This window comes from Sciurus carolinensis, chromosome 11, assembly GCF_902686445.1.
Source record: "Sciurus carolinensis chromosome 11, mSciCar1.2, whole genome shotgun sequence".
Classification (NCBI taxonomy): Eukaryota; Metazoa; Chordata; class Mammalia; order Rodentia; family Sciuridae; genus Sciurus; species Sciurus carolinensis.
In genome coordinates, this window is record NC_062223.1 from 21,949,833 (window position 1) to 21,959,704 (window position 9,872).

The following is a 9,872-nucleotide window of genomic DNA, read 5'->3' on the forward strand; positions in this document are numbered from 1 at the left end:
CACGCTAAAATATATTTGGAATTTAATAAAAAAAACTTTTTTTATATTGATTATTCATGTCAATATTCTTACGTGATTCAATCTTGCACATAAAGCTATATCATTAGGAAAATAATTCATAATGTCAGTGTATTTTTACATTTGATCTCTAGTTGCTAATGTAAAATTCTTAAAAAATAATACTAAACAATAATTTTTGCCAATCCTTATTCCAGGCACCATAGGGAACATAGAGAATAAACATTGATCTTACCTCTAAGGTCTTATATTCAGTAGCTAAATTCTTAGTAGAAGAAATTAATCTTTATTGAAGATTATGTGTGGTATACTCATAAAATTAATGTGGGTGATGACTTGCCATTGGGGACTGAATGTATGACAAAGTTTCCATTGATATGCATGGTTATAGCATCATTATTCCTAATAGCGAGAAAGAAGAAACAAGACAAGGAACAAGTAATCAACTGGTGAATTCATAATGAAAATGGATTACATAGATAAAAATGCAAATGCAACAACATGGATGAGTCCTGGGAGTATCCGACTCAGTGAAAGAAACCGCAGACAACAGGTACATATTTTATACTTCTGTTTATAGGTACTCTGCTAATTAGGTAAATACACAGCCTCAGAGTAAGTTAAAGATCAGCAGGGATAACAGAAAATGCAGAAGGAGGGTGTCTACTAAAGGATGTGTGTTTCTTACTAGATGATGAAAGATGTTCAGTGATTAGATAGTGGTGGTGTCTGCACAGCCTTATGAAAACATAAATGAAATGTTTATTTTAAAAGGAAGAATATAATAGCATATTAATCATATAATAAGATTAAAATAACTCCATCTAAGGATAATAATATTTCTAATATGAGATGATGAAGGAAAACTTTTTAAAAATGAAGAACAGAAGAACAACATGAGTTGAGCTGTTTTAGTTTCATTTGCTTTCTGCTTGGACTGTGAAGATTTTGATCAGGTAGTAGCATGTATATACACATAAAATACACTTTACAGCTTTTTTTCCTGACATAGTCAATTTAGTGAGGATAGTAAAGAACTGAAACTTAACATTTGCTAAGTCAGGGCTGTATACACAGGGGCAATACAGAATCAGGAATCTAATTAACACATCAAATCCTGTGGGAAACAGCTTCAGAAACTGAAGTCCCAGCTGCTAGCTGGTAATATAAAATGCTAACTTCTGAGTGTTTAGCTACCAAAGACCTGCTCACCTCAGGTAGGTTCTCATGTCTCCACACTGAAAGACATAGGGGGAAATTTTTCAAGTATCACATTTTTAGGAAAAAAAGTGAAAATTTTGTTAAGGAATCATTTTTATATTTGTTCACTAATTTCAATAAATTATGCTATCTATGCCTGAACATGATCTTTTTCTCCCTCAGAATTGGAGAAAAACTTGTTTGAATTAGATAATAGCCACAAAAATAATATTTAAATATTTTAGAATAGTCATACAGGCAAATTCTTATTCCTTTTATCATTGTGCATGGACATAAATGAATTGAAGGTATTTTTAAGTTTGTTTCATATCAAAAATGTTTGACTTAACTATATCACAAATAATTATATGTGCAAATTTAACTCCATGTGAAGTACATATTTCCTTAAGTTTAAAATAACCTGCAAATATCCATCACCGACATTCCAAATCTAATATATCAAGATAAACATGCATATGTACAATGCATACCCATACCAAACACATGCATGGGAATATACAAATAAGGCAAGAAGCCTGTGGAGCTCAGAACATGTATGGTTCCTCATTCTAGTTCCATTTTTAATACAAAAATTTATTTAAATGTAATGAAATGCAGGTGTGTGGGTTAAATTCTGTCCATTTTGCCTCCTTTAAGCAGACTTCTTTGGTTAGACCACTTATCCTTTGGTACCAGATCTCTTCTACGAACAGGTAACGGATACTGTAGTAAAATTAAAAAATAATCTTAAAATGGTAAATTAAACTTATTTCATATCTAACCAAATAGTAAAGACTCATAGATCAACAATAGTTTTCAGAATTAATAGGGATATGCTGTATATTTCTGTAATGAACACAAAAGTCTTTTCAATAGCTCATGAGTTTTTAGGAATATAATGATAATAATCATTTTTTGTCCACATGAATACTTTGATGCATATAAAATGCTTACTCATATATCTTACAGCCTGTCTCTCTGATGTCTGTGTTTATTTCATATCACTTTGAATATCAAATGTGATTTCAATTCATCTAAATCTACTTCTTCAAACAAAGAAAGTAGGAAACAATTTGGGGACTTATCAAAAGTCATAAATCATGAATGGCATGTAGATTTAGATCAGTTTCTGAACTTCCAACCTTAAATATTTATTTATTTATTTTCATTTTTAAATAGATAACAATGATTTTTAAGAAATGAATTGTGTTCAGCAATTTTGCTAGGGTAAGAATGACAATAAAGAAACAAATTATATTCTGCCACAGCATTATATCATTGATGTTCATGAGTGCAAAGTATGCATTTATAATTCATTAATTGTTTCTTAAAAGTTGTAAACAAGAAGAGAAGAATGGAGAGGAAAAATTGCTCCACATTGACTGAATTCATTTTCATGGGATTTACCAATAACCCTGAGATGAAAGTGGCCATATTTACTACATTTCTGCTTGTTTATCTCATTAATCTTCTGGGAAACCTTGGAATGATCTTCTTAATTAGAGTGGATCCCCAGCTTCACACACCAATGTACTTTGTCCTCAGCCACCTCTCTTTCTGTGACCTCTGCTATTCCACAGCAATTGGACCCAAGATGCTGGTGGACATATTCTCCAGAAACAAATCAATTCCTTTCTTTGCCTGTGCTCTGCAGTTCCTCATCTCCTGCACCTTTGCAGATTCTGAGTGTGTCCTGCTGGCAGTGATGGCCTTTGATAGGTACAAGGCCATCAGCAACCCCTTGCACTACACAGTAGACATGTCTAGCAAGGTGCACTTCCTGCTTATGACTGGAGTTTACCTCGTGGGAACAGCAGATGCTTTGTTACATACAACATTGGCATTCCGCTATGTTTCTGTGGGTCTAATGAGATTAATCATTTCTTCTGTGATTTGCCTCCACTTTTCCTCCTTTCCTGTTCTAACATACAAGTGAATCAACTGGTATTATTCACCATTTTTGGTTTGATTGAATTAAGTACCATTTCCGGAGTCCTGGTCTCTTACTGCTTCATCATCTCATCCGTCTTAAAGATCCGCTCCGCTGAGGGGAGGCTCAAAGCTTTCTCCACCTAACTGCAGTTGCAATTTTCCAGGGCACTATGCTCTTCACATATTTCCGGCCGAGTTCTTCCTACTCTCTAGATCAGGACAAAATGACTTCCCTGTTTTACACCCTAGTGAATCCCATGCTGAACCCACTGATTTATAGCCTCCGGAACAAGGATGTGAAAGAGGCCCTACAAAAACTTAAAAATAAAAGTTGTTTTTAAATACTTTTACAAAGTCGCAAACCTTTGCACAAATGTACTAATTTTTGTTTCATAAAGTCGTATGGTGAAATTCATGAGAAAGAAGATTTTCTAAAATACTTTAAAGGTAATGAAAATTAGTACTAAAATCCATAGTAGGAAAATGCAGATCCCCAAACATGCCAGGCTCCATTATGTGTCTTTCCCCTGCTCCCCACTAATATCTTGCCCAGGCTGGCCTCTCACTTGCAATATTCTTGCTTTATCTCATGAGTAGCTTGGATAAATAGCACTCACCATCATGTCTGGCTCAGTTTTCTCCTGAATTCAGCATGGGGCTATGTCTCTGTGAAAATATCTCTATCTTGGCCAAGTTTTTATATGCTCCTTATTTCATTCAGGTTATTATTTCAATTACATTAAAATTTGCAACTTTTTTTTATTAAGTGCTCTGGGAATTGAAATGCTTTGTTTTCATGGTGAATCCAGAAATTTCTGTAGTAATGAATCCTAAAAACAAGCGGAAGTAAAATCCATTAATTATCTAAGGATTCAGATAACTAAAAAAAAAACTTTAAAACCTTTATGAAGTACCAAAAGGCAGGGGAATAAGTCCAAAACAAAATGTCTAAGTCTGGTGCATAGGACAGAGGCTTTCTTGGACCGAGAATCTCAATCCAGGTGCATGGAAAAGCAAACTGGAGAGAGGAATGGATCCTGAGCAGAGGGTCTGGCAATTAGAAATGTCTGGACTCAAAGCAAAGCTCTTCAACCTTCTTGAAGAGCTACGGAAAAAGCCTTTTAAAAGATAATCGTTGTGCAGTAGGTGTTAACTCTCCATCTCCATCATGTCGTCCAGGAAGTTCTTTCCTTCTCCCCACTTCTTTGTGCTGGTTAAATGCCCCTTCTTGTAGTTCATGGGAAATTATCTATGTCCTTAAGGAATTGTCTTAGTATCACTCTGAATGTGAAATGATTTGCTTCCAATATGAGCTTGTGAATGTCCTTTGCTCAAGGTGTGAGTATTCCAGACTTGTCATCGAAAGCAACTGAATTGCATTTGTGGAAAAAAATAAGGAAGCAAACAAAGCAATAATGACTTACAAACATGAGACATTTGTGATGTTGTTAGATGGCAGTAAATCTAACCTAAATCATTAGGTAGGGCATGTGCTTCACAACACACACACACACACACACACACACACACACACACGTTTTATACATATGTATAATAACTTTTACACAAATGATATACAATATAAAATAGGTGTGGATACCAAGGTCACAAATCTGTGAAGACATAGTGACTACATGGGAAGTAAAGGGCGTTCATGCACGTGTGCGTGCTCAGGAGACGCACTTATTTCATCTTTGTCTGCTCTAACTTTCTATTCTCTAAAGCAGTGAATCAGCTCGTTGGGAAAAATATGGATATAACCATATTTTTGAAGGACCACATATGACTCAAAGGTACACTTTATAATCCATTACAACTATAGGGGCTAAGATCTAATGAGTATCTTATGCTTTCTAGCTGCCATTATAAAGTACCTCTCTGAAAATATTTCAGAATAAAAGGAGAGTCCAAGAATCCCCTCTGCCGTTCAAGGTGCCATTTATGATATGATTTAATGTATTAGATATTACCATGGTGGAAGAAAACTATGAAGAATGCTTTTGATAAAAGGTTTTAAAGGTTTCCACCTGTATCATATTTCTTTAATTCAACATTAAGAAATGTTTAAAAAAATCAGCTTCATTGAAATTTTTTGTCTTACCTACAGAATGGCTAAAATGAGAACAATTAAAATATCAAGTAATGGGAAAATGTGAAGCAACTGTGATTCTTACAGAATGATAGCAGAAAAGATCATTGCATTTCACATTCAAAAATTGAGTGGAAACAGCTACTATACCTGGATATCCAAACAACTTGTAACTCCACAATTTCATCCTTACATTTATAACGAGGCTGAACTATTGACTTTGTCTACTTAAAGACACATACACAAATATTCATTGTTGCATTATTTGCAGTAACATAAAATTGCAAATATTCCAAATATTATCAATGCATCAGATCAGGAGTTGACATAGTAAAATGTCATACAGTACAAATTTAGGACTTTCAGGTTAAAAACTCCCTTTGAAAATCTCTCAGTCTTTATACCATAAAACAATAATAGACAATATATTAGTGAAATATTATTTCTGAATTCCAACAATCTTTATGAGCCCTATGCCATTAGATAAATAACTTTATGGTGCTGCATTTGTACCTTAGGATATTAAACAATAATGAGAATGAATGAACTTCCTCTCTACACAACATGAAATAATTTTGCAAAATAATTTTGAGTGAATGAAGACAAACATGAAAGTAAAAGAAAATTATATTATATTCCTTCCAGATACCTCAAGGAACATATAAACTATCCTATCAGGTTAGAAATCAATTTTCATGGATGCAGGGTCAATTTCTTGGATGGTAGAGAGTTTCTTTCATTGGCCGGGTTTATAACAAATGGACACTTTCATTTCTGAAAATTTACCTGCACTGTAATTTTAATAGGTAATTTCAATATGCATATTGTACCCTAAGATTTTCTAAAACTAAGTTTATCACTGTCAGATTTTAAGTTAGTGAAAGATTATGTTAGGTTTAAAATCAATCGGTGTTTTTCTACACAATGAGTTGTAACAGGTTTATAAAACTAATTTGGTGCACATATTCCATTGAATGACTCAGTAAATAACTTTTTTTTTTAACTGAAATTGCCTCATTTGTAGAACATCTTCCTCAGCCCACAGGCACCAGATCCTTCTCCCAGCAGCAGAGAGGCTTGGTGTACTTTGCTGTGTGTCATGTGTGACTCTTTCCCAGTGCCCCACGCTCTGAAGCCAGACAAATATTTTCTGGAGAAAGTGATTTTCTAGACAGGCAGTTGTGTGCATGTTATTTTGTCACCCAGGGCACCTGAAAAACCTTAAATATGGATACATTTTTCTGAATTTGTTACATGTGGTGAATAACATTTCCTGAAATCATTACTTAGAAATTTCCTTATGAATGAAAATGCAAATTTCTATGTCATTAAATTTGAGTATCTAATTTGTAATAATCGGTGTGGCTTTACAAGCTCAGGTCTAAATCAGGGTGTGGCTTGGGTTTTGTACTCTGTGTGCTGTGAAGGAAAAACTTGTTTAAGAAGCCTAAGCTGCTTGAGTTTTTTTTTTTTTTTTTTTTTTTTAGTACAAATGTAGATTTTATTAAAGCAGTAGATGAGCAATTTACTGGAGAGTAAAAGGAAATAGTTAACATAAAATGATGTATTATGTATTAAAATTGACCCTTCAATCCTCGCTTAGAGATTAGGACAACAAAAGGACCTGAATCAACATGTTTTATGTAGAGCACACCTCCTGGGAGAGTTTTTTCTCATATGCTGTCCTACATATGCACTATTAACAAATGTGTAAAATTGTTTACATATTTATCTATAAAATTAATTTGTAATGTTATGATTCCCTAGAACTTTTATTAGTTAGATATTTTAAAAAATCTTAATTTACACATAATATCTATGCATATTTATGGGATGCAAAAATAAAGAATTAAAAAAAAGATTTGATTCTATGGTATGTAAATTATATACTACTAAAACTGATATTCAAAATAATAATAATAATAATAATAACAAAACATTCAGTAACAAATAAAAGCAGTAAGACATAGTGTTATTCCCTATCATCAAATATAGGAAACTCAGTGAATATTAGGTAGACAAGTAAACAAATATTTATACATTTCATAATCTAAAAATATTTAGTGCAAGTATGAGGAATATTCATATGCTGAAGGAATATTTTGACTTTTTGATACATGCTATAACATGGAAGATGCAAACATTAAGCTAAGCAAAAGAAGGTATATGTACACAGAAAACTACATATTTGATGATTCATTTTTGTATATATAGAACAGGCAAACTGTAGAAACAATAAACAATTATTTCAGATGCTGGCAAATGGGTGAATGGTATTAAGCGCTTAATTGATAAAAGGTATCTTTTTCAATGAAAGTGCTCTAGATTCAGATGGTAGTGATGGTTATACAAAGGGAATTTTAAGTTACATGAGTTTTGCTTTAATTCAAAAATTGGATTAAGAAAAAAGCAGGCTGCATACATTCCCCGGCTTGTGGACCTGTGCCTCTGATCTCTCCAGGCTGCACACAGGCAGGAGGAAGGGTGGACTCTGGCTGTGAACTCTAGCTCCCCCTCCCTCTCTGTGCCCGGGAGATGAGGAGACCTGACAGCTTAGCTCACAGCTTGTATTTGGATTCTACAAGACCATGTCCTTCTACCTCTTTGCTTCATAACATAGTGAAAGGCATCCCAGGGTGAGAGAGCCAGCCAGCCAGAGAGAAGCTTCTAACAATGCCACTCTGGCCATAACCTGTTCATCTGTTCACCTCTGAGGAGATGAATGCATTTGTGAGGCAGAGCCCTCCGGGACCCAGCCACCTCTCAACAGTCCACCTGGTCCCACTTTCTAATGCCTCACAAGGAAGATTAAGTTTCCTCTTGAGCTTCGGTGGGACATTTATGCCTTAGCAGAACCCTAGTCTCTTCCATGTCAAGAAACCCACCACCACCCCAGTACTTTGAAAAGTCTTTCAGAACCGGACATTTAAAAAAAAAAAAAAAAAACAGATATATGACTAAACCAAATGTAACCCAGAGACAGGGAGGCATCTAAGAGGACAATGTTTATGGAAAGAAATGGTGGGTGTGCAGAATCCATGTCCTCCAGATAGTCACCAGAAAAGTAAATAGCAGCCAGGAAGCTCTGTGGTTGTACAGACTCATTACCTTCTCAAGTTTAACCAGAGGCAATTACTCTCAGTCAGTTTGGTGGCTTGAGCTTCGCCTCAACAGTATCTCCCACAGGACTACACTGGTGTGTCAGTAGAGGAGTCATCACAGAGAAAGGAAACAAAAGGCATTTAAGATCATCTAGGAATCACTTTCCCCAATATTAAAAAAAAAGAAAAAGCATACTGGTTTCACTGGTCTTAAAATGGCTTGCTGGATTTTCCACCTTTATAGAAAGGAAAACAGAAAACAACAAACTAATGAAACAGTTAAACACACACACACACACACACACACACACACACACACACACACAAAAGAAGCTGTGTCCCTGTTCATTCCGAGGTGTGGCTTCAAAGAAAGAAGAAAAGAAGGACATTACCCGGAACACTCAGTTACTTAAGTCACACCAAACACATCCGGTGATACTTTGTTTATTTTGTTTTGTTTTTGACACTTAAGTTTTGCATTGACTGTTAATGGCAATGAATCAACCTATGATACAATATATCCAATGAGAATAATTACGAATTTTCTTAGAATTTCATGGAGAGTATACTGTCTTGATTAATGTATTATGTCACTTAAAATGTGGTTAGTATAGAAGCTTCTCCAAGCCTTCTATCTGGTATAAGTTCTGTGGACAATGATTTTTCTATTTTCTGTTTACTTTGAAATTTTACAATGTCACTGCCCTCTGAAGTATTTTATCATCACATCAATGTTAATAAGGTTCAATGGTTCTGTCAATATACATCAGACACTACTTCCATCTTTGCTCTTCTCATGTGCTTCCTCCCTTTTACCTTTCATCACCACTGTTGAGAATTGGCCTCATTCAAAAATGAAGAATGTATGTCATCAACTTTTTTGGAACTTTAAAATTATGTGATTCATTAATTTTTTAAAAACTTTCAAAGGAACTTTACTATAATGAATCTTTAGCATTCCATGAGATTAATAATTGTTTCTTAAAGGAATTCATTTATTTGCAATGTAATCAGGAATTTTTGAGGACACAGTGCTCAAGTTCAGAAAACCCTAGTATCTGTGAACTTATAGCTACATCCACATCATGAGACTGTTAAAAACAACTTAGGTTATATGGAATAATATATAAAAATGTGGTGTTTTATAGAAAAAATACAAATGACATGTAGAAATATCTAAATCTGTTAAATATTTCAGAATAATTTCACACTAGCCCTCAAGTCAATTTCCAATGATTTTTGCAAAGACACATTTGAAGATGATGATGAACATACACTGTAACTGTTTTCAGGAATTTTTATAATGTGTGTATGTATTTACCGTTTTATATCTTTACACTAAAATGATATGTAAGAAGTAATATTGATGAAATAAAGTATTTGCATAAAATACATAGACATCATTAATAATATTTAATAGATGAATGTATTATTTATTTTTAAATTTTTCTTCATTCTTATACTTACAGACTGCATTTTGATTCATTGTACACAGATGGGGTACAATGTTTCATTTCTATGATTGTACACGA

The 9,872-nt window shown here is 34.0% G+C and overlaps 1 pseudogene; it reads left to right on the top strand.

The window, feature by feature from the left end:
- The first annotated feature begins 2,572 nt into the window (after positions 1 to 2,572).
- On the top strand, positions 2,573 to 3,491 carry LOC124959963 (olfactory receptor 5W2-like; annotated as a pseudogene).
- The last annotated feature ends 6,381 nt before the right edge of the window (positions 3,492 to 9,872 follow it).